This window comes from Ranitomeya imitator, chromosome 6, assembly GCF_032444005.1.
Source record: "Ranitomeya imitator isolate aRanImi1 chromosome 6, aRanImi1.pri, whole genome shotgun sequence".
Lineage (NCBI taxonomy): Eukaryota > Metazoa > Chordata > Amphibia > Anura > Dendrobatidae > Ranitomeya > Ranitomeya imitator.
This window is the reverse complement of record NC_091287.1, coordinates 326,381,789-326,404,446: the sequence shown is the minus strand read 5'-3', so window position 1 is coordinate 326,404,446 and position 22,658 is coordinate 326,381,789. Positions and strand designations below refer to the sequence as shown.

Genomic DNA, 22,658 nt, shown 5'->3' with positions numbered 1-22,658 from the left:
TGTTAGATTTGAAATAGCCATTGAGTGAATAATCAGATGTAATACAAAAAAAGAAGTACAGTAATCTAGCACCGAGGGTTAAAAATCGTAAAATATTTTATTTAAACTTCCTTAAACATGTTTTAACTGCAAAGCATGCATTACAAACCTCTAATGTGTTTCGAGCTAGACAAGGCTCTTGTTCACAGCATAAGTGATAAATCAGAAACTAAAATTGTTATAGGTTATCATCTTAGTTTTCAGTTTATGAATGAGACTTGTACACATTAGATGTAATATGGCTGAAATGGCGAGAGTTGATGCTGACTTTCAACAGCCACCTTTTATATATCAAGAGGTTTCATGCATCAGCTGCAGCTCAACAATAGCGTGCACAAGCATAGTCTTGGTCGACAAGGTAGCAAAGTAATATATATATTGCAATACATATATTATTTCACACATATGTAAATTCCACACACTGCTTTTGTTATTTTATCCAATAGACTACTTGTGCGCCTGCTGTCGGACTATTGATGAGCTGCAGCCGATCAGTTACCGCTGATTAGCTTTAATAGCCCGGTCATGCAATAATGTCACGTGACCAACCGAAAACAGCAGCGCCAACATGACTTGAACGATGCTGCAGGAGGAGAGTATTTGTTTTTACATTATATGGGAGCCTTAAGTGATAAAGCTATGTATTACTGAACACCCCATTTAAAGGGAACCTGTCAGCATATTTTACCGCTATAAGATGCTGCCACTGCCTTTCAGGGCTTATCTAAGTTCTATTATACTCACCTGGGGGGGTCCCGGTCTGATGGGTGTCGCAGGTCTTTGTCCAGCACCTCCCATCTTCTTGCGATGCCACTCTCCTGCTTCTTCATCGCTCCTGCACAGGCGTACTCATCTGGCCTGTTGAGGGCAGAGTAAAGTACTGCAGTGCGCAGGCACTGGGCCTCTCTGACCTTTCCCAGCACCTGTGCACTGCAGTACTTTACTCTGCCCTCAACAGGCCAGATGAGTACGCCTGTGCAGGAGCGCCTATGCGCCGGAGCCTCAGCCTGAAGACAAGAAGAGGACGTCATTGTAAGAAGATGGGAGGCCCCGGACCGGACCGCGACGCCCATCGGACCAGAACAGAACCGGGACCACCCCTTGGTGAGTATAATCTAACCTCTTTTTCTCATCTTTCACGATACATCGGGGGCTTATCTACAGCATTACAGAATGCTGTAGATAAGCCCCTGATGCCGGTGGACTTAGCTCACCTTCGATTTTGGGGATGACAGGTTGCCTTTAATGACCACCAATATGTCTTTTTACTGACCTGAGATATGAGAGACTATCATACCCACACAGGTGACAATCCAGCAGCTGTCGGCTGTACACTATAGCTGACAACTTGCTGCATCAGCCATGATCAGTGTTTGCACCATCTAAATCTGTTTAACCCCTTGTATGCTGCTGTCAATAGTGACTACATCATATAAATGGTTAACAGGGTGCGGCTTCCTCTTTATCCTCACTGGCACCCTGAGATCATGATTGTGTGGTCCTGTTGTTTGTCATGGCAATTTACGACCAAATAGCGGCCTTAGAGTCTGCTGGTTGTAGTAACCCGTTCAGAAGTTGGCGACATTTAGGTGTTAAAAATACACTTTTTTTTATTCCTGACAGGAGGTGGTGTTTTTAAAATGGTATCACTTTTAGGGTTTTCCAATATCTAGGAACCCTAAAGTCATTTCAAACCTGGATAGATCCCTAAAAAAATCAATTTTGTAAATTTAGTTAAAAAAATGAAAAATTGCTGGTACATTTCTAAACTTCCTAAAATACTAACAAAATAAAACATTTTACAAATTGTGCTGATGTAAAGCAGACATGAGGGAAATGTTGTTTATTAATGTTTTTGTATGGTATGACTATCTGAATTAAAGTTTGAAAATAGCTATTTAATTTTTTTGTCAAATTTCTGATATTTTTTATATATACCGTATATACTCGAGTATAAGCTGACCCGAGTATAAGCCGACCCCCCAAATTTTGCCACAAAAAACTGGGAAAACTTAATGACTCGAGTATAAGCCTAGGGTGGAAAATGCAGCAGCTACCGGTAAATGTCAAAAGTAAAAATAGATTCCAATAAAAGTAAAATTAATTGAGTCATCAGTAGATAAGTGTTTTTGAATATCCATATTGAATCACGAGCCCCATATAATGCTCCATAAAGTTTGATGGCCCCATAAGATGCTCCATATTAAAATAAGCCCCATATAATCCTGCATAAAGGATAATGGCCCCATAAGATGCTCCATATACATATTTGCCCAATATAATGCTGCACAAATGCTGATTAATAATAATAATAATAATAATCTTTATATAGCGCCAACATATTCCGCAGCGCTTTACAGTTTAACAGTTTCAAACACAAAAGTCATAAGTAACTTAATGGCCCCATAAGATGCTCCATAAAGATATTTGCCCCATATAGTGCAGCACAAACCTTGATTATGGCCCCATAAGATGCTCCATAAAGATATTTGCCCCATACAGTGCTGCACAAACGTTATGGCCCCATATAGTGCTGCACAAACATTATGGCCCCATATAGTGCTGCACAAACATTTTGGCCCCATAGATGCTCCATACAGACACTTGCCCCTTTTGCTGTGATAAAAAAAAAATCACATACTCACCTCTCCGTCGCTCAGGCCCCCGGCACTTGCAATATTCACCTGTCCTCGTTTCAGCCACCGCTCCATCTTCTTCAACGTCTTCTGCACTGACGCTCAGGCAGAGGGCGCGCACTAACCATGTCACCGCGCCCTCTGACCTGAGCGCCACTGCTGAAGATGGAGCGGCGCCGGAACGAGGAGCAGGTGAATATCGCGCAGCCCTCCCCTCCCCGTTATACTTACCTGCTCCTGGCGCTGTGCAGTCCCTGCTTCCCCGGCGCTGCAGCTTCTTCCTGTAGTGAGCGCTCATTACAGCAATGAATATGCGGCTCCACCTCTATGGGAGGTGGAGCCGCATATTCATTACTGTAATGAAGCTGCCGGCGCCGGGAAGCCAGGGACCTGCAGGGACCACGCCAGGAGCAGGTAAGTATAATTACACAGCCCCCGCTCCCCCTCACCTGGCGACCCTTGCGTATGACTCGATTATAAGCCGAGAGGGGGACTTTCAGCCCAAAAAAGTGGGCTCAAAATCTCGGCTCATACTCGAGTATATACGGTAAACACGAAACATATCAACCTAAATTTACAATTATCATAAATTATAATGTGCCACGAAAAAACACTCAAAATGACTCATTTGTTGAAGCGTTCCAGTTATTACCACATAAAGTGACACTGATCAGATTTTAAAAATTTGGCTCAATCACTAAGGGGTTAATTACCCCTGATAAAGCCAGTCTCATTATGGCATGTGTATGAACTCTTGCCCAAGATGGCAGTTTTAAATCGTGATCCTAATAAGTCATAAGAATCGTTGGTGATCATACACTGTGCTTAAAGTAAATATTATTTATGGATAACCTACGATCAGCCGGACTGGGACTAAAATTCAGCCCTGGCATTTGAAGTTACACAGGCCCACTTGTCACATGGTGACTGTATAATATCTTTGTACACTAGTAGGTTACAAGAAGTGAGGGGAGTGTAACACGACTATATAACATATAATTACAGCTGTATCCAGCATTACAGCTCAGTCCTAACTATTGTTTTTAGTTGTAGTACCAAGAAAAGCTGCTACTTTACCTACATAACTGGATCTCGTAGATAATGAAGGGATGAGACGACCAAAGGCTATGGAAACTCATTCGGATGATCCATAAACTTTCCCTACAGCCACTTTTGGTTCTGCTGCACAGCACGAGACCCGGTGACTCTGAAGAGCGGTGACATCAGTAACTTAGTAACGTCACCACTCTTTAGATATTCCGGGTCCTGTGCTGAGCTCGGCGACTGTGAAGAGCGGTATTGTTACTACTGTCACCGCTCTTCAGAGTCGCTGGATCTCACCAGGTCTGGGCTAGTACTGGGGGTGTCTGATAGACACCTCTCCATTACTTACACCAGGGATTGATAGCAGCTGACATTATGCAGCTGACATCAACCCTAAAAATCATTACACATACCAGAATTAAATGCTTTGGCGGCTGGGAAAAGCAGTAGAGTTAGCGTTATTCCCAGGCGCCGGGTGCTAACTACAACTGTCATCATCCTTGCCTGGTCTCCCTGTGAAGCATTTCTGTTGTATTTACATGTACTGATCTCAGGCCGCTAAACGAGTGTGATCGACAATACTGAAGTTGTTCGCTTGTTTCCTGGCCTCTTTACACCAACTGAGAAAGAATGATGGGGACAGAACAATCACAATTAGATCAATCTGTCCCCATGCAGTATCATGTTATCAGCAGCACAACTACAGTTGACACCGGCAATGGGCTGCTGAGAACAAGGATTTCTGTTCCCACATAAACAATCCAATCACTCGATGAATACTCAGCATTTTGCTTGTTTAGTATAATACACCCCATAGTCCTCCATATAGTATAGTGTGCACCTCAGTCCTCCATATAGTATAATACACTCCTCAGTCCTCCATATAGTATAATACACTCCTCAGTCCTCCATATAGTATAATACACTCCTCAGTCCTCCATATATTAAAATACACTGCTCAGTCCTCCATATAGTATAATACACTCCTCATAGTGCTCCATATAGTATAATGCACCGCCATTATCATCCATGTAGTACAAATCACTTCCCATAGTGTAATGCACCCCATAGTTCTTCATATAGTATAATGTATTCCCCATAGTCCTCGATACAGTATAATGCAGCCCACATATAGTATAATGATGCCACTCCAGAGTATAATGCAGCCACCCCACAGAATATATTGTAGCCTTTTGAGTATATTATAACCCCCAGAGAATAAAAAGCATCCCCCTCATATAGTATAATGCAGCCACTGCATATATATGGTAGCCACCTCATAGAGCATAATGCAGCCCCCCATAGAATATAATGTAGCCCCCTCATAGAGTATGATGCAATCACCCCTCATAGAATATAATACAGCCGCCCCATAGAATATAACATAGCCCCCAGAGAATGTAATACAGCCCCCCATAGAATGTAATACAGCACAGCCCCCATAGAATGTAATACAGCACAGCCCCCATAGAATGTAATACAGCACAGCCCCCATAGAATGTAATACAGCACAGCCCCCATAGAATGTAATACAGCCCTTCCCATAGAATGCAATACAGCCCACCTCCCCACAGAATATAATACAGCCCACCTCCCCACAGAATATAATACAACCCCCCCATGGAATATAATGTAGCCCCCATAGAATGTAATACAGCCCAGCCCCCATAGAATGTAATACAGCCCAGCCCCCATAGAATGTAATGCAGCCCCCCCAATAGAATGTAATACAGCACAGCCCCCGTAGAATATAATGCAGCCAGCCCCCGTAGAATTTAATAAAGCCCCCCAATAGAATGTAATACAGCCGCCCCCATAGAATGTAAGAAAGCCCCCCAATAGAATGTAATACAACACAGCCCTCATAGAATAATACAGCACAGCCCCCATAGAATGTAATACAGCACAGCCCCCATAGAATGTAATACAGCACAGCCCCCATAGAATGTAATACAGCACAGCCCCCATAGAATGTAATACAGCACACCCCCCATAGAATGTAATACAGCACAGCCCCCATAGAATGTAACACAGCCCCCCCAATTGCCCCACAATCCAGTTATCACTCATTGATATATTAAAAAACAAAACAAAAGACTCCTCACCTCTCCTCGTGCCCGCGCTGCTCCTGGCTCCGGTCTCAGCAGCTGCAGTCTGCCCGGCCACACAACAGGTGCATGATGATATGACGTCATCTCGCACCCGCAGTGTTAGAGGCAGAGCGGGGAATGATGGGAGAGGGAGCGACAGCGGACTCTCTCTCCTCCATCATTGCATTCAACTGTACTGGCGTCATAGACCCGGTATAGTTGAATGGGGGGCGAGTTGGCGCTGGCGCCGCTGATAGTGGTAGCAGCCCACTCCTGGCACCGGCCCTTCTGACATTTGTCAGAAGTGCCCAATGGCCAGTCCGGCCCTGCCTACGATTATGTGATATTCATTGGTATTGGGGATTATTTTTGTTACAGTAATGTGAGCAGTGGTTGGTAAGGGGTTAAGTAAACAAAGTAAACCGGTATAGTTACTGTGCTGCAAAAGCAGGGCAAAGGGTAGCAGGAAATACTAAATAAGTTTGCGCTTGGCAAGGGTATGTGCACAGTACATCTTTTTTTCTGCATATTTTGCTTTAAAAATGCTAAAAAGAATGAACATATGCACAGCGATGTCAAAACCACTTGCTGTTCATATGTTCAATCTTTTGGGGCTTTTTTAAACCTCTTTATGCTTCGAAATTTGTAATGCAGTTAAAAGAAGTGACCTAACGATTCTTCAGGTGGCCTCTGCTTGGAAGGTGCTCACTAGTGTATGTATTCAGTTAGGCTGGAGTCACACTAGTCTGTAATACGGACTAGTACTATGCGATAAAAAATCGCATAGCACAAGGACCAGTATTTCTCTATGGGTCATCTCACATCTTCCATTTTTTTCTCGTCCGTATTACACTTGCGAGTGAAAAAGCAGCATGCTGCGATTGTCCGCGTATCTCAGCTGAGAAACGCCAATGCGAGTCTATGGGTGCGAGAAAAAATCGCACAGCACATGGACCATCAGTGTGACTTGCTCAGCCATTATTTGCTCATTTTGCAAGTGTGTGAGAAAATTTCACCATACGGATGACACATGGATACTTTTTTGAGAAAAAAAACGCATCCTGGCATTGCACACAGATGACATACGGATCACCATAAGGAGAACATTTGTGCGATTCTCAGCAGACAAAATCGGACAGATTTTTTATACATTGTGTGTGACCCCGGCCTTAAAAAAAATGACTTAGGCTCCTAAGAAAACTGGAAAAACACTGCCATTTAAAAGACGCCATGAACACGTACTTTAAAGGGGTGGTCAGAAACTGAAAATTATTTTAATCCTAAATATCTTTTTAATGTCCCAATCTAATATTTTTTTTACATACTTTATCTAAAGATTTCCTACCAATCTCTCACTACTTTAACCCCTTCAGGACCAGGGGTATTTCCGTTTTTGCATTAACATTTTTTGTTCCCCTTCTTCTCAGAGCCATAACATTATTTTTCTGTCAATATGGCCATGTGAGGGCTTGTTTTTAGTGGGACGAGTTGTACTTTTGAACAGCACCCTTGACTTTACAATATTGTGTACTGGAGAATGGGAAGAAAATTCCAAGTGCGGTGCAATTGCAAAAAAAACATGTTCACTAAACATGTTTACTAAATGCTAAAACTGACCTGCCATGATGATTCATCAGGTCAGTATAAGTTCGTAGATACCGAACATGTATAGATTCTTCTTTATTTAAGCTGTGAAAGAAAAATCCTAAGTTAGTGTAAAAAAACAAAATTATTTTCCGAGATCTGTAGCTTTTCTATTTTTTGGGATCTGGGGCTGGATGAGCGCTTATTTCTCTAGTCACCTTCCATGACAGCATAGGAGGTTGTATCCACACCCTAATGGGGGACAGGAAGCACAAGAGGTTAAAAGCCCCTGCCACCTCCAACTCTCCAGTGTCTTTCCTGTCCCCCATGGGGCATGGAGAGGTTATCGCATGCTGTGGCGGCCGGTGACTGCAGCGTACCTTATGTTCAAACCAGGCAGTGGTGGTTGTGGGTTTGTAGCTCCTCCATTTCTGCTCCTGTTGCCAGCGGCCTCGGGACCTTCCCGGCCCACCTGCGTCCCCACATTGGGGGTAAAGCGGGCCGGTGATTCCCGACCGGAGGCCTCCCGTAGTTCTACGGTCTTTCTTCCACCTAATTGTGCGCTGTTCGGCGTCCCGGAAGTGATGTCGCTGTGAGAGGCGTGTCACTTCCGGGCCTTGCGTTCCACTGTGGAACGCATGCACTTCTGGTCCAGAAATGCTGAACGGCATGTTGAGCACGCGAAGGTTAACCCAAGCCTGCTCCTGACCCCGGGAGGAAGAAGGGAAAACTCTTTACGCGCTGGGGGCAGGATTTACATCTGTTTAAACCTGCTCGAAGACACCTTCCAGGTAAGGCTGATACCCAGTATGGATGGTGTTTCTTGCCCTGCGTCTGCAGAGCCCAGCGTTGCCACTGCTCCTGTAAGTAGGATATGGGGTGGGTCCTAGGCTAGAGGTTTTGGTAGTTTAAGGTCCCCTACTTAAGGTCCCTCTTTTGTAGGGAGACAAGTCTGCCCATAGTACCCCAGCCAAAAAGCCTCCAAAATGTGCTATGTGCAATAAGAAGCTTCCTCCATTATGGGAGAAGAAGCTCTGTCAGGCATAGACAGACAAAGTAGTCAGGGTAGAACAGCCCTCTCATCGAGGAGATCCGTTCGCTGGTCACGCAGAAGGGGCAGTCCTCCTTAGCCGCCTTTATCCCTCCTCCACCACCATCATTCCTTCCAGGGCCATCTGCCTCTAAAAATGGATTCAGATAGTGGACTCTGACTCCGAGTCTGTACACTCTTCTCCCTCATCCTCTGAAAAATGGGAAGACTCTTCTTCCCCCAGAGTTTCGGAGGCTAGAAAATACTTTTTCTCTTCAGAATATGTAGAAGAGTTAGTGAGCGCGGTGCGTGCTACTATGGGGTTGGAGGAGGAGTCAGTCCTGCAGTCCATTCAGGATGAAATGCTTGGGGGCCTGAAAGCAGGGAAACGTATGGGCTTCCCAGTTCATAAAAACATTCTGGACCTAATAGCTCAGGAATGGGAGCTTCCAGAAAAACGCCTTTCCACCCCCTCAGAGTTGAAACAGGTTCCCCTGGAAGATAATTCCCCTTCTTGGGAGATTCCTAAGGTGGACTTTCAGGTGGCTAGAGTGGCTAAAAAAAACTGCACTCCCCTTTGAGGATTCTTCACAATTGAAGGATCCTATGAATTAGGAAAATAGTCTCCTGAAAAAATCCTGGGAGACGTCCACCTCTGCGTTAAAATCTAATATCGCCTCCACCTGCATGGCTAGAGCTCTCTACAGATGGCTTGCCAAACTGGAAAATCATATATCCCAGGGTACCTCAAAGGGTGAACTACTGGATTCCCTTCCTATTCTCCAAAGAGCTTCAGGGTTTCTGGTGGATGCATCTATGGAATCAATCAGGATTTCCTCCAGGTCCCTAGTTCAATCAAACTCAGCCAGAAGATCCTTGTGGCTCAAAATGTGGAGCCGGGATGTCACCTCAAAAGTTGTTGTGCTCTGGATGAAATCTTATAGAGGGGCACTGACAAGAAAAAAGCCCTTCCTGAGCAAAAGCTTCTCAAAAAGCAGTTTTTTCTTGCCCCACAGTCCCAGACCCCCCAGACGAGAGGTAAGGGGAAGATGGAGTTATGCGAAGGGGAAAGGTAAAAACATCCTGGTTCCCCAGCAACAGCAATGACTCCATCCCAGTGGGGGAGAGGCTCGCAAAGTTTTTGCCATTTCCAACTCCCAGCGGGTACTCAATATCATCAAGGAGGGCCTGCTGATAGAGTTCGAGTCCTCTCCTCAGGGTGTGAGGGTCACGTGCCTTCCATCTTTGGGAGCTCAACTAATTCTAATGTCAGGCCTTCAGGATCTCCTAAGGTCAAACGCCATCTCCCCAGTACCTCCAGAACAATGGGGAACAGGCCACTATTCCCATCTTTTCTTGGTAAAGAAACCTTCAGGGGAGGCGCAAATAGTTATAAATTGAAAAAATCTCAATCTTCTATCACAGATTCAAGATGGAATCTGTAACATCGGCTGGTCCTCTGATAGGCCCAGACTTCTTCATGACGACCATAGATCTCAAGGATACCTATTCCATGTTCCAATCCATCCACGGCACAGGAAGTACCTGAGGTTTGCGGTACAGCAAAATCAACTTATGAAGCACTTTCAGTTCAACGTGCTCCCCTTTGGCATCTCTTCGGCGCCGAGAGTTTTTTCCAAAATAATGGCAGAAGCAGTTTCTCATATTCGGAAACAAGGAGTCTGGATAGTTCCTAATCTGGATGATTTGCTAGTTGTAGGTTCCTCTGGTCAGATCATCAGGAGCCACATGTCAAAAACTTGGATGGCTGCCCAATCTGAAAAAATCCCAGCTTCAGCCCTCCAAAATAAGTTTCTGGTGGGTTCTGTTAGATTCTGGGAAGCAGATGTCGTTTCTTCTGGAAGACCATCGCCAGACTTTGATGACCAAGGTCACAGATTTCAGGAAACAAAGATCCCCTACTCTTCAGAAAGCCATGTCAGTACTAGGCTCCATGACAGCCTGCATTTAGTCTGTGTCCTGGGCATAGGCCCATTCCAGAGTTCTCCAAGCCCACATCCTCAAAATGTGGAATGAGTCCCAGTTCTCTGAACAAGAGTACACGCTCCAGGACATGTTAGAGCCTCTCTAGTATGGTGGTTGAGCCCCAGAAACCTTTGCAGAGGGGTGACTTGGTCTCAATCCCCCCTAGTTACTGTGACATCCGATATCAGCAAGCAAGGCTGGGGTGCCATAGTGTCTCGTGCTCCTTTTCAAGGTCTCTGGGATCAGACAACAAGCAGCAAATCCTCTAACTTCAGGGAGCTGAAAGCAGTGGAGGAGGCTCTCCTGGCCGCAGCTGACCTAGTGTCTGGATGTCATGTCTGAATTTATTCGGACAACATGACTACAGTAGCCCACCTCAAACATCAGGGGAGCTCAAGGTTCAATAACATAAAGGGCATTTCAGGTCGAACATTTTGCTGGGCTGAAAAACACTTTCCCTGACAGCGGTTCTTCTGAAGGGATCCTCCAATTGCCAGCCGGATTTCCTGAGCCGTCAGGACATACAGCCAGGAGATTGGAGCCTGAACAAGAAGGTCTTCAGGATGTTGGTAAACAGATGGTGCCTACCCGAAATCGACTTACTCGCTTCAGGTTAAAACACCCAGATCTAGGACTTTTTCTCTCTGAATCCCAGGGACAACGCCAGGGTAGTGGATGCCTTTGCTCAAAAATTGAGTTTTCGGTTGGCCTACGCCTTTCCGCCCATCCCGATGTTGGCAAAGACTCTTCAGAAAATCGGGTCCCAACCATCCTGGTGGTTCCAGTGTGGCCAAAGGGAAGTTGGTTCAACCTCTTTGTAGAGCTGTATATAGATGGCCCAGTTCACCTACCGGATGAGGTCGACCTTCTCGTTCAAGGACCCCTTCTTCATCCCGAACCTCAAAAATGGAATCTAGCTGCCTGGTTACTGTGGCCCAGGTGCTGAGAGCTAGAGGACTTTCAGACACGGTAATTGCTACCCTACAGAAATCTAGGAAGCCAGTTACGAATGCTATATATAATAAGATATAGAAGTTTTCGTCCTTCAGTCTCCCTAATCTACCTGATCCATTCCATCCTAATATTCCACAGGTGCTGGACTTCTTACAAAAAGGGCTAGACATTTGCCTTAAACCTAGTACTCTGAAAGTTCAGGTTTCTGCCCTAAGCTCTATGTTCGATCAAGATTTGGCCAACCACCATTGGATTAAGAAATTGATATCTTCAGCCCTCAGATCGCATCCCAGAAAGCAGACTGTTGTCCCTCCTTGAGACTTAAATGAAGTTCTCAAAGGGCTTACACGGCCTTCGTTTGAGCCTCTGTCTTACTGCCCTCCTCAATTTCTGGCATACAAAGCTGCCTTTCTTGTCGCCATCACCACGGCAAGGTGTGTAGAATTACAGGCTCTTTCAGTAAGAGAGCCTTATCTAATAATAAGGGATGACTCTATAGTCCTTCATGTTGATGCATCCTGTAAGGGTCATATGAATAACTCCCGGGCTACTCCGTGCTCCTACCACAACAGCGCCGTTTCGCTAAAGAGCTTCTTCCAATGCAGTGATCCCTGCAACGACCCATAATCGAAAGGGACTATGAGCCTGGGGGGAACAGGGGATTACCACAAAGGGGGGCATGAGGTAAGAATGGCAAAATCAGCTGTGAGGAGTATTTTAGCGAGTCCCAAATTTTAAGGGAATGTGCTATGATAGGATTCGAAATTTGTTTACGCTGAGCTTGGAGGGTCCATATTAGGGCATCAAGGTTAACCAGGTGACATTCGGGAGCTTCCAGTGATAGCCATAGGGGAGGTTCTAAGGAAACATGATATAAGGTTAACTGGGCGAGTTGGGCTGCTTGGTAGTATCTGGAAAGGTTGGGAGCTCCCAGACCTCCTTTGAAGCGATGTCTATAAAGAGTAACTCTATTAACCCTAGGGATGACACACTTCCAAATAAAGTATTGATTAGTCGCTGGGCTGTTTTGAGGTAAATGCGAAGGAACAGGAATTGGCAGGACTCGAAATAGAGCGCAATTTGGGGAGTATGGTCATTTTAAGCGCACGTACCCAGCTGAGCCAAGAGAGATGTAGTTTCTCCCATGCCTGAAGTAGTGAGTGAATTTTGCAGAGCATTTAAGGGTAATTGACTGAAAAGAGGGAGTCTAGATTGGCTGTCAATTTCACTCCTAGGTAATCTAGGTGGTTAGTGACCCATTGGAAAGGGAAGTCTTGTTGGAGCTGTGGAATAATATTAAGAAGGAAAGATATATTCGTGGCATATGATTTTGACTGGTTATCTGTAAGCCAGAAATTTGTTCAAAACTACTAAGGGATTGTAGCAGAGCTGGCAGAGACGTCTGCGGGGCTGATAGAAGAAATAGTATGTCTGCAAACATGAAGAGTTTGTGAGAAACTGATGCAATATCTATACCTTGTATATTAGCGTTAAGACGGAGATGGATAGCTAATGGTTTAATTGCGAGAAGGAATAAGGGTGATAGGGGGCAACCTTGGCGAGTACCTCTTCTAATTGAAAAGGACCCCGAGGAGAAGCCATTATAGTGACTGTAAGCCGAAGGGCATCTATAAAGAACACAAATCCATGAAAGGAAATGATCAGGGAATTTCTGTTTTTGCAAGACTGCAAACAGATATGGCCATGAAATAGAATCGAAGGCTTTTTTAATATCAAGTGATAGTAGCATACTTGCTAGGTTACGCTGCTTGCAGAGGTGCAATAGATGGGAGATTCTACCTATGTTATCTGAGGCTTGTCTGCAGGGAACAAAGCCCACCTGATCTCTATGTACTAGAAATCCCAGGCCCGGGTTTAGGCGCTGAGACAGGATTTTAAGGTCTATATTGATAAGGGATATTGGTCTGTAGTTAAACCACAATAAATGGTCAAAAAAGTTCATTTTTTTCTCATTAATGTAAACTCTGTTCCCCATCTTGACCGAAAAAAACAGAAATGTAGTAATTTTTGCAAATTTGTTAAAAAAGAAAAACTGATATATCACATGGTAAGTATTCAGACCCTTTGCTGTTGTGAATTCTGTGGCAGAGCTCCCTCCTGTGGTCACAAGTGGTACTTTGGCTGATTTTCTCTGTGAGCTTCCGTTGGTGAAGGAAAGTGGTACTGCGGCTTCTGAGTTTCCTTCCTCAGGTGATGTGGTGAAGTCGTTAGGTGCTGCTCTATTTAACTCCACCTAGTGCCTTGATCCTGGCCTCCAGTCAATGTTCTAGTATTGGACCTGTTTCCTCCTGGATCGTTCCTGTGGCCTGCTGCTCTGCATAGCTAAGTTCCGCTTTGCTATTTTGTTTGCTGTTTTTTTCTGTCCAGCTTGTCTATTTGTTTTTTTCTGCTTGCTGGAAGCTCTGGGACGCAGAGGGTGTACCTCCGTGCCGTTAGTTCGGTACGGAGGGTCTTTTTGCCCTCTTTGCGTGGTTTTTGTAGGGTTTTGTGTTGACCGCAAAGTTACCTTTCCTATCCTCGCTCTGTTCAGAAAGTCGGGCCTCACTTTGCTAAATCTATTTCATCTCTACGTTTGTCTTTTCATCTTAACTCACAGTCATTACATGTGGGGGCTGCCTTTTCCTTTGGGGTATTTCTCTGAGGCAAGGTAGGCTTATTTTCTATCTTCAGGCTAGCTAGTTTCTCAGGCTGTGCCGAGTTGCATAGGGAGCGTTAGGCGCAATCCACGGCTGCCTCTAGTGTGGTTGGAGAGGATTAGGGATTGCGGTCAGCAGAGTTCCCACGTCTCAGAGCTCGTTCTATGTTTTTGGATTATTGCCAGGTCACTGTATGTGCTCTGACCTCTATGTCCATTGTGGTACTGAATTACCTTATCATAACACTTTGCTCAGTATTAAGTAGAAGCACCCTTTTGAGCTAGTAAAGCCATGAGTCTTCTTGGGAATGATGTAACAAGTTTTTCACACCTGGATTTGGGGATCCTCTGCCATTCTTCCTTGCAGATCCTCTCCACTTCCGTCTGGTTGGATGGTGAACGTCGGTAGACAGCCATTTTCAGGTCTCTCCAGAAATGCTCAATTGGGTTTAGGTCAGGGCTTTGGCTGGGCCAGTCAAGAATGGTCACAGAGTTGTTCTAAAGTTGTTCCTTTGTTATTTTAGCTGTGTGCTTAAGGTCATTGTCTTGTTGGAAGGTTAACCTTCAGCCAAATCTGAGGTACAGAGCACTCTGGAAGAGGTTTTCATCCAGGATATATCTGTACTTGGCCTCATGCATGTTTCCTTCAATGGCAACCAGTCATCCTGTCCCTGCAGCTGAAAAACAACCCCACAGCATGATACTGCCACTACCATGTTTCACTGTTGGGATTATAGTGGGCAGGTGATGAACAGTGCCTGGTTTTCTCCACACATACCGCTTAGAATTATCGCCAAAATGTCTATCTTCGTCTCATCAAACCAGAGAATCTTATTTCTCATAGTCTGGGAGTCCTTCATGTTTTTGTTTTTTGTTTTTTGCAAACTCTATATAGGCTTTCATATGTCTTGCACTGAGGAGAGGCTTCAGTCAGGCCACTCTGCCATAAAGGCCTGACTGGTGGAGTGCTGCAGTGATAGTTGACTTTGTGGAACTTTCTCCCATCTGCCATTGTTCCTTTGACCTCATGATGCTCATTTGGTCTGACATGCACTGTGAGCTGTGAAGTCTTATATAGACAGGTGGGTGCCTTTCCACATCAAGCCCTATCAGTTTAATTAAACACAACTAGACTCCAATGAAAAAGTAGAACCATCTCAAGAAGGATCACAAGGAAATGGACAGCATGTGACCTTAATATGAGTGTCTGAGCAAAGAGTTGGGATATTTATGACCATGTGGTATTTCAGTTTTTCTTTATTAAATGTGCAAAAATTTCTACATTTGTTTTTTTTTCAGTCAGGATGGGGTGCAGAGTGTACATTAATGAGAAAAAAATTAACTTTTTTGAATTTACCATATGGCTGCAATGAAACAGTCAGCCGCAACACATGCAGGGATTGCTGCCTGTTTGAACACTTGCTCAGCACTAGTCTAAGTTTGTGAAGTGAGAAAAAAATATAGGCATAAATTAAATTTACGGGATCAAATAACAAACCTGCCAACAGAGGGCTGCCCAATAATCTCAGCTTGCACAAGAAGGGCATTAGAAAGGCAGCACAGAGGCTAAAGTAGACCTGAGGGAGCTGCAGAGTTCCCAAGCAGAGACTGAAGTATCTGTTCATATGACCACAATAAGCCGTACACTCCATAGATGTGGCCTTTAACCCCTTCCCGACCTTTGACGTATACGCTGCGTCATGAAAGTCGGTGCCATTCCGACCCATGACGCAGCGTATGCGTCATGGCGGAATCGCGTTCCTGCAGGCCGGGTGAAAGGATTAACTAATTTCACCCGGCCTGCAGGGACAGGAGGAGTTGTACTTTAGCCCAGGGGGTGTGGCTTCACCACCTCGTGGCGACGATCGCTCTGATTGGCAGTTTCACTTTCAATAGCCAATCAGAGCGATTTGTAATAGTTCACCTAAGAAACTGGTGAAATATTACAATCCAGCCATGGCTGATGCTGCAAATATCATCGGCCATGGCTGGAAACACTGATGTGCACCCACCCCACCGATCGCCCCCTCAGCCCCCCGATCTGTGGTCCGCTCCCCTGCGTCCTGTGCTCCGCTCCCCCGTCCTCCTGTCCGCTCCCCCCGTGCTCCAATCCCATCCCCGTGCTCCAATCCCACCCCCCTGCACTGCGATTCACCCCCCCTGCACTGCGATCCACCCCCCCGCACTCCAATCCATCCCCCCGTTCTCCGATCCACCCCCACGTGTTACGACCCCCCACCCATGCTCCGATCCACCCCCCCCCCCCCGTGCTCCGACGCCCTCCCCCGTGCCTTGATCTCCCCCCCTTATATTTACCGAGCCTCCCGGGGTCCGTCCGTCTTCTTTCCTGGGCGCCGCCATCTTCCAAAATGGCGGGCGCATGCGCAGTGCGCCCGCCGAATTTGCCGGCCGGCAGATTCGTTCCAGAGTGAATTTTGATCACTGTGATAAAACCTCACAGTGATCAAAATAAAAAAAACAGTAAATAACCCCCCCCTTTGTCACCCCCATAGGTAGGGACAATAATAAAATAAAGAATTTTTTTTTTTCCCCACTAAGGTTGGAGTTAGAATTAGGGTTAGGGGTAGGGTTAGGAATGTGCACACGTATTCTGGTCCTCTGCGGAATTTTCCGCAGCCGATTTCATAAATCCACAGTGCTAAACCGCTGTGGATTTATCGCGGATTTACCGCGGTTTTTCTGCGCATTTCACTGCGGTTTTACAACTGCGATTTTCTATTGGAGCAGTTGTAAAACCGCTGCGGAATCCGCAGAAAGAAGTGACATGCTGCGGAATGTAAACCGCTGCGTTTCCGTGCAGTTTTTCTGCAGCATGTGTACAGCGATTTTTGTTTCCCATAGGTTTACATTGAACTGTAAACTCATGGGAAACTGCTGCGGATCCGCAGCGTTTTCTGCAGCATGTGCACATACCTTTAGAATTAGGCTATGTGCACACGGTGCGGATTTGGCTGCGGATCCGCAGCGGATTGGCCGCTGCGGATCCGCCGCAGAGTTCCATCAGGTTTACAGTACCATGTAAACATATGGAAAACCAAATCCGCTGTGCCCATGGTGCGGAAAATACCACGTGGAAACGCTGCGTTGTATTTTCCGCAGCATGTCACTTCTTTGTACGGATTCCGCAGCGTTTTACACCTGTTCCTCAATAGGAATCCGCAGGTGAAATCCGCACAAAAAACACTGGCAATCCGCTGTAAATCCGCAGGTAAAACGCAGTGCCTTTTACCCGCGGATTTTTCAAAAATGGTGCTGAAAAATCTCACACGAATCCGCAACGTGGGCACATAGCCTTAGGGTTAGGGTTGGAATTAGGGTTGTGGTTAGGGTTAGGGGTGTGTTGGGGTTAGGGTTGTGGTTAGGGGTGTGTTGGGGTTAGGGTTGTGATTAGGGTTACGGCTACAGTTGGGATAATTGTTAGGGGTGTGTTGGAGTTAGAATTGAGGGGTTTCCACTGTTTAGGCACATCAGGGGGTCTCCAAACGCAACATGGCGCCACCATTGATTCCAGCCAATCTTGTGTTCAAAAAGTCAAATGGTGCTCCCTCACTTCCGAGCCCCGACGTGTGCCCAAACAGTTGTTTACCCCCACATATGGGGTACCAGCATACTCAGGACAAACTGCGCAACAATTACTGGGGTCCAATATCTCCTGTTACCCTTGAGAAAATAAAAAATTGCTTGCTAAAACATCATTTTTGAGGAAAGAAAAATTATTTTTTATTTTCACGGCTCTGCGTTGTAAACGTCTGTGAAGCACTTGGGGGTTCAAAGTGCTCACCACATATTTAGATAAGTTCCTTGGGGGGTCTAGTTTCCAAAATGGGGTCACTTGTGGGGGGTTTCTACCGTTTAGCCACATCAGGGGCTCTGCAAACGCAACGTGACGCCCGTAGAGCATTCCATCAAAGTCTGCATTTCAAAACGTCACTACTTCACTTCCGAGCCCCAGCATGTGCCCAAACAGTGGTTTACCCCCACATATGGGGTATCAGCGTACTCAGGAGAAACTGGACAACTTTTAGGGTCAAATTTCTCCTGTTACCCTTGGGAAAATAAAAAATTGCGGGCTAAAAAATCATTTTTGAGAAAAGAAATTTTTTATTTTATTTTCATGGCTCTGCGTTATAAACTTCTGTGAAGCACTTGAGGGTTCAAAGTGCTCACCACACATCTAGATTAGTTCCTTTGGGGGTCTAGTTTCCAAAATGGGGTCATTTGTGGGGGATCTCTAATGTTTAGGCACACAGGGGCTCTCCAAACGCGACATGGTGTCCGCTAATGATTGGAACTAATTTTCCATTTAAAAAGCCAAATGGCGTGCCTTCCCTTCTGAGCCCTGTCGTGCGCCCAAACAGTGGTTTACCCCCACATATGGGGTATCTGCGTACTCAGGACAAACTGAACAACAAAATTTGTGGTCCAATTTCTCCTATTATCGTTGGCAAAATAGGAAATTCCAGGCTAAAAAATCATTTTTGAGGAAAGAAAAATTATTTTTTATTTTCATGGCTCTGCATTATAAACTTCTGTGAAGCACCTGGGGGTTTAAAGTGCTCAGTATGCATCTAGATAAGTTCCTTGGGGGGTCTAGTTTCCAAATGGGGTCACTTGTGGGGGAGCTCCAATGCATAGGCACACAGGGTCTCTCCAAACGCGACACGGTGTCCGCTAACGATGGAGATAATTTTTCATTCAAAAAGTCAAATGGCGCTCATTCCCTCCCGAGCCTTACCATGTGCCCAAACAGTGGTTTACCCCCACATGTGAGGTATCGGTGTACTCAGGAGAAATTGCCAAACAAATTTTAGGATCCATTTTATCCTGTTGCCCATGTGAAAATGAAAAAATTGAGGCTAAAATAATTTTTTTGTGAAAAAAAAAAAAGTACTTTTTTCATTTTTACGGATCAATTTGTGAAGCACCTGGGGGTTTAAAGTGCTCACTATGCATCTAGATAAGTTCCTTGGGGCGTCTAGTTTCCAAAATGGGGTCACTTGTGGGGGAGCTCCAATTTTTAGGCACACGGGGGCTCTCCAAATGTGACATGGTGTCCGCTAAAGAGTGCAGCCAATTTTTCATTCAAAAAGTCAAATGGCGCTCCTTCCCTTCCAAGCCCTGTCGTGCGCCCAAACAGTGGTTTACCCCCACATATGAGGTATCAGCGTACTCAGGACAAATTGGACAACAACTTTCGTTGTTCAGTTTCTCCTTTTACCATTGGGAAAATAAAAAAATTGTTGCTGAAAGATCATTTTTGTGACTAAAAAGTTTTGTTTCCAAAATTGTGCTGATGTAAAGTAGACGTGTGGGAAATGTTATTTATTAACTATTTTGTGTCACATAACTCTCTGGTTTAACAGAATAAAAATTCAAAATGTGAAAATTGCAAAATTTTCACCAAATTTCCGTTTTTTTCACAAATAAACACAGAATTTATTGATTTAAATTTACCACTAACATAAAGCCCAATATGTCACGAGAAAACAATCTCAGAATCGCTAGGATCCGTTGAAGCGTTCCCGAGTTATTACCTCACAAAGGGACACTGGTCAGAATTGCAAGAAATGGCAAGGTCTTTAAGGTCAAAATAGGCTGGGTCATGAAGGGGTTAAGAGAAGAGTGGGCAGAAAAGAAGCCTTTGCTTACAAAAATTGTAAGGTTAATTTTGAGTTTGCAAAAAGACTTGTTGGAGACTGCCACCCTTCCCAAATATATGGAGGAAGGTTCTGTGATCGATAAGGCCAAAATTGGACTTTTTGGTTACAAAGATAAATGCTATGTCTGGCGGCAAACGAACAAAGCTCATCACCCCAAGAACACCATCCCCACAGCATAATGCTGCCATCACCATGTTTAACTGTGGGGATGTTTTTCGGGATCAGGGATAGGGAAAATGGTCCAAGTTGAGGGGAAGATGGATACTGCGAAATACAGGGATATTCTTGAGGAAAACCTGTTTGTCTGTGAGTGATTTGAGACTGGGACATAAGTTCACCCTCCAACAAGGCAATTTAGCATACTGCTAAAGCAACACTCAAGTGAATTAAGTGTAAAAGTTTTGGAGTGGCCTAGTCATAGCCTTGACCTTAATTCAATTGAAAATCTGTGGTCAGACTTGAAGATTGCTGTTCACTAGAGGAAACCATCTTGCTTGAAGGAGCTGATGCAGTTTTGTCTTCAGGAATGGGCAAAAAGCTCAGTGGCAAGTTGTGTGAAACTTAGGCTGGGTTCACACTTCGTAGGGCAGAGCTGCGGAGGGCTGCGTACTTCCTCCGTTAAGCCCCGCCCACTGTCACACCTCTTCCATTCAGCTCCGCCTACGTCAGCATGTGTTTTGCGTACCTATCTGTAACATTGGGTACGCAGGCCATGCGAATGTATGCGAATGCGCCTGCATGCGTCGTTTTGATGCTGCGCCGAACTGCGTTGAACGTAACATGAGACCTCTATGGTTGTTGATGCCAGATTGCTGTGAGTGCCACCCTGTGGTTGGCGCTCATAACAATCCAGTAATTCTGCTACATAGGAGTGATCTGAGCATCACCTCTATGTAGCAGAGCCAGTCGAGTTGTGCCACCTTGTAGCCTCCCATGGAGGCTATTGAAGCATGGCAAAAGTGAAAAAAAAAAGTTTTTAAAAATATGAAAAATATAAAACTTCAAATCACCCCCCTTTCGCGCCAATTCAAAATAAAGCAATAAAAACAAATCAAACATACACATATTTGGTATCGCCTCGTTCAGAATCGCCAGATCTATCAATAAAAAAAGGATTAACCTGATCGCTAAACGGCGTAGTGAGAAAAAAAAATTTAAACGCCAGAATTACGTTTTTTTGGTCGCCACAACATTTCATTAAAATGTAATAACGGGTTGTTAGGACTGGCGGAACGCACCAAGACAGATGGTATAGATGCGTTCGCAGCCCGGGGTCCACCGTGCAGGTGAAAACCTGCTGCTAGCAATTAGCAGACTATATGGCGGTACACTAGATTATCCACGCGTGGGTTAACCTCACCCAGCGTGAAAGAAGCAATCCTGTTAAGGCACAGGACCGCGGTACCGCACCTAAAGCGTGAGCAAGTAGTCAGCGAACTCAACCCCAACTGGGATTGAAGTCCGATTAGACCCTTGCTGGCGCAACACCGCAACTGGGTGTGAAATGAAACAGAAGAGCATGCAGTGCCGCACTGACGAACGCCACTAACCACCCAGGCTTGGGTAAGGAAAGCACAGAGGAAGTGCACGGCGCCGTACTGGCGGTCACAGCAACTGGACGCTATAATGTGTGACTAGTGCTGTAGGATAAGTCGGGCGCTAGGTAGCAGCCATACACCTTCCGCGAACAGTCATACTATAGGGTAGGGGTATCCAAGGACGACTTGCACTCACAACATACACACATTAGCAATTGTTTGACAATACTAGCGCATGGCCGTGCGGTCATGCGCAGTTTATATAGCAGCAGCACAGGAAGTGGCCACAGCACTTTTGCCCTTCTAGGACCTGCCAAGAGGACCAATGGAATGTGCTGCAGAGCCTGAGCACATGACCCTCGATCTCCAACGGGAGACCTTACGCTGGGCATGCTCAGTACGTGCAGACAAGGACTTAGTCCCAGAGAAGTCCGCTCGCTGCTGACCAGCACAGACTTTAATAGCAGAGACTGGAGAAGCAGCAGTAACTCTCAGAACAGAGTGAGAATGAGCAAGACGCTGGGACCGACGTCCTTGCTGAGCAGACTCCACTGCGGCTGGACAAGAATGGGAGACCGCAGCGGAGGTGGCTCGAGATTCCCCCTGTGCAGAAGCGGGAACTCGACCCCTAACACGGGTGATCAAAAGATCGTATTTTTATACCAAAATGGTATAATTAAAAACGTCAGCTCGGCACGCAAAAAATAAGCCCTCATCGAACCCGAGATCACGAAAAAATGGAGACGCTATGGGTATCCGAAAATTGCGCATTTTTATTTATTTTTTTAGCAAAGTTTGGAATTTATTTTCACCACTTGGATAAATAAGAACCTAGACGTGTTTGGTGTCTGAACTCGTAATGACCTGGAGAATCATAATGGCTGGTCAGTTGTAGCATTTAGTGAACCTATCAAAAAAGGGAAGCAAAAAACAAGTGTGGGATTGCACTTTTTTTGCAATTTCACTGCACTTGGAATTTCTTTCCCGTTTTCTAGTACACAACATAGTAAAACCAATGGTGGTGTTCAAAAGTACAACTCGTCCTGTAAAAAATAAGTCCTCACATGGTCATATCAGTGATGGTTTGGGGAGCCATGTCATCTGCTGGTGTAGGTCCACTGTGTTTTATCAAGACCAAAGTCAGCACAGCCATCTACCTGGAAATTTTAGAGCACTTCATCCTTCCCTCTGCCGACAAGCTTTTTGGAGATGGAAATTTCATTCTCCTGCAGGACTTAGTACCTGTCTACACTGCCAAAAGTACCAACACCTGTTTTAAAAACAACATTATCACAGTGCTTGATTGGCCAGCCAATTCACCTGACCTTAATCCCATAGTGAATCTATGGGGTATTATCAAGAGGAAGATGAGAGACACCAGACCTAACAATGCAGACGAGCTGAAGGCTGATATCAAAGC

General features: G+C 45.2%; 1 protein-coding gene across 2 annotated transcripts in view; it reads left to right on the top strand.

Moving 5' to 3' along the window:
- LOC138642587 (thiopurine S-methyltransferase-like) overlaps positions 1–22,658 on the top strand; it is a 101,347-nt gene that overhangs the window by 29,928 nt on the left and 48,761 nt on the right. The window lies entirely within an intron of this gene.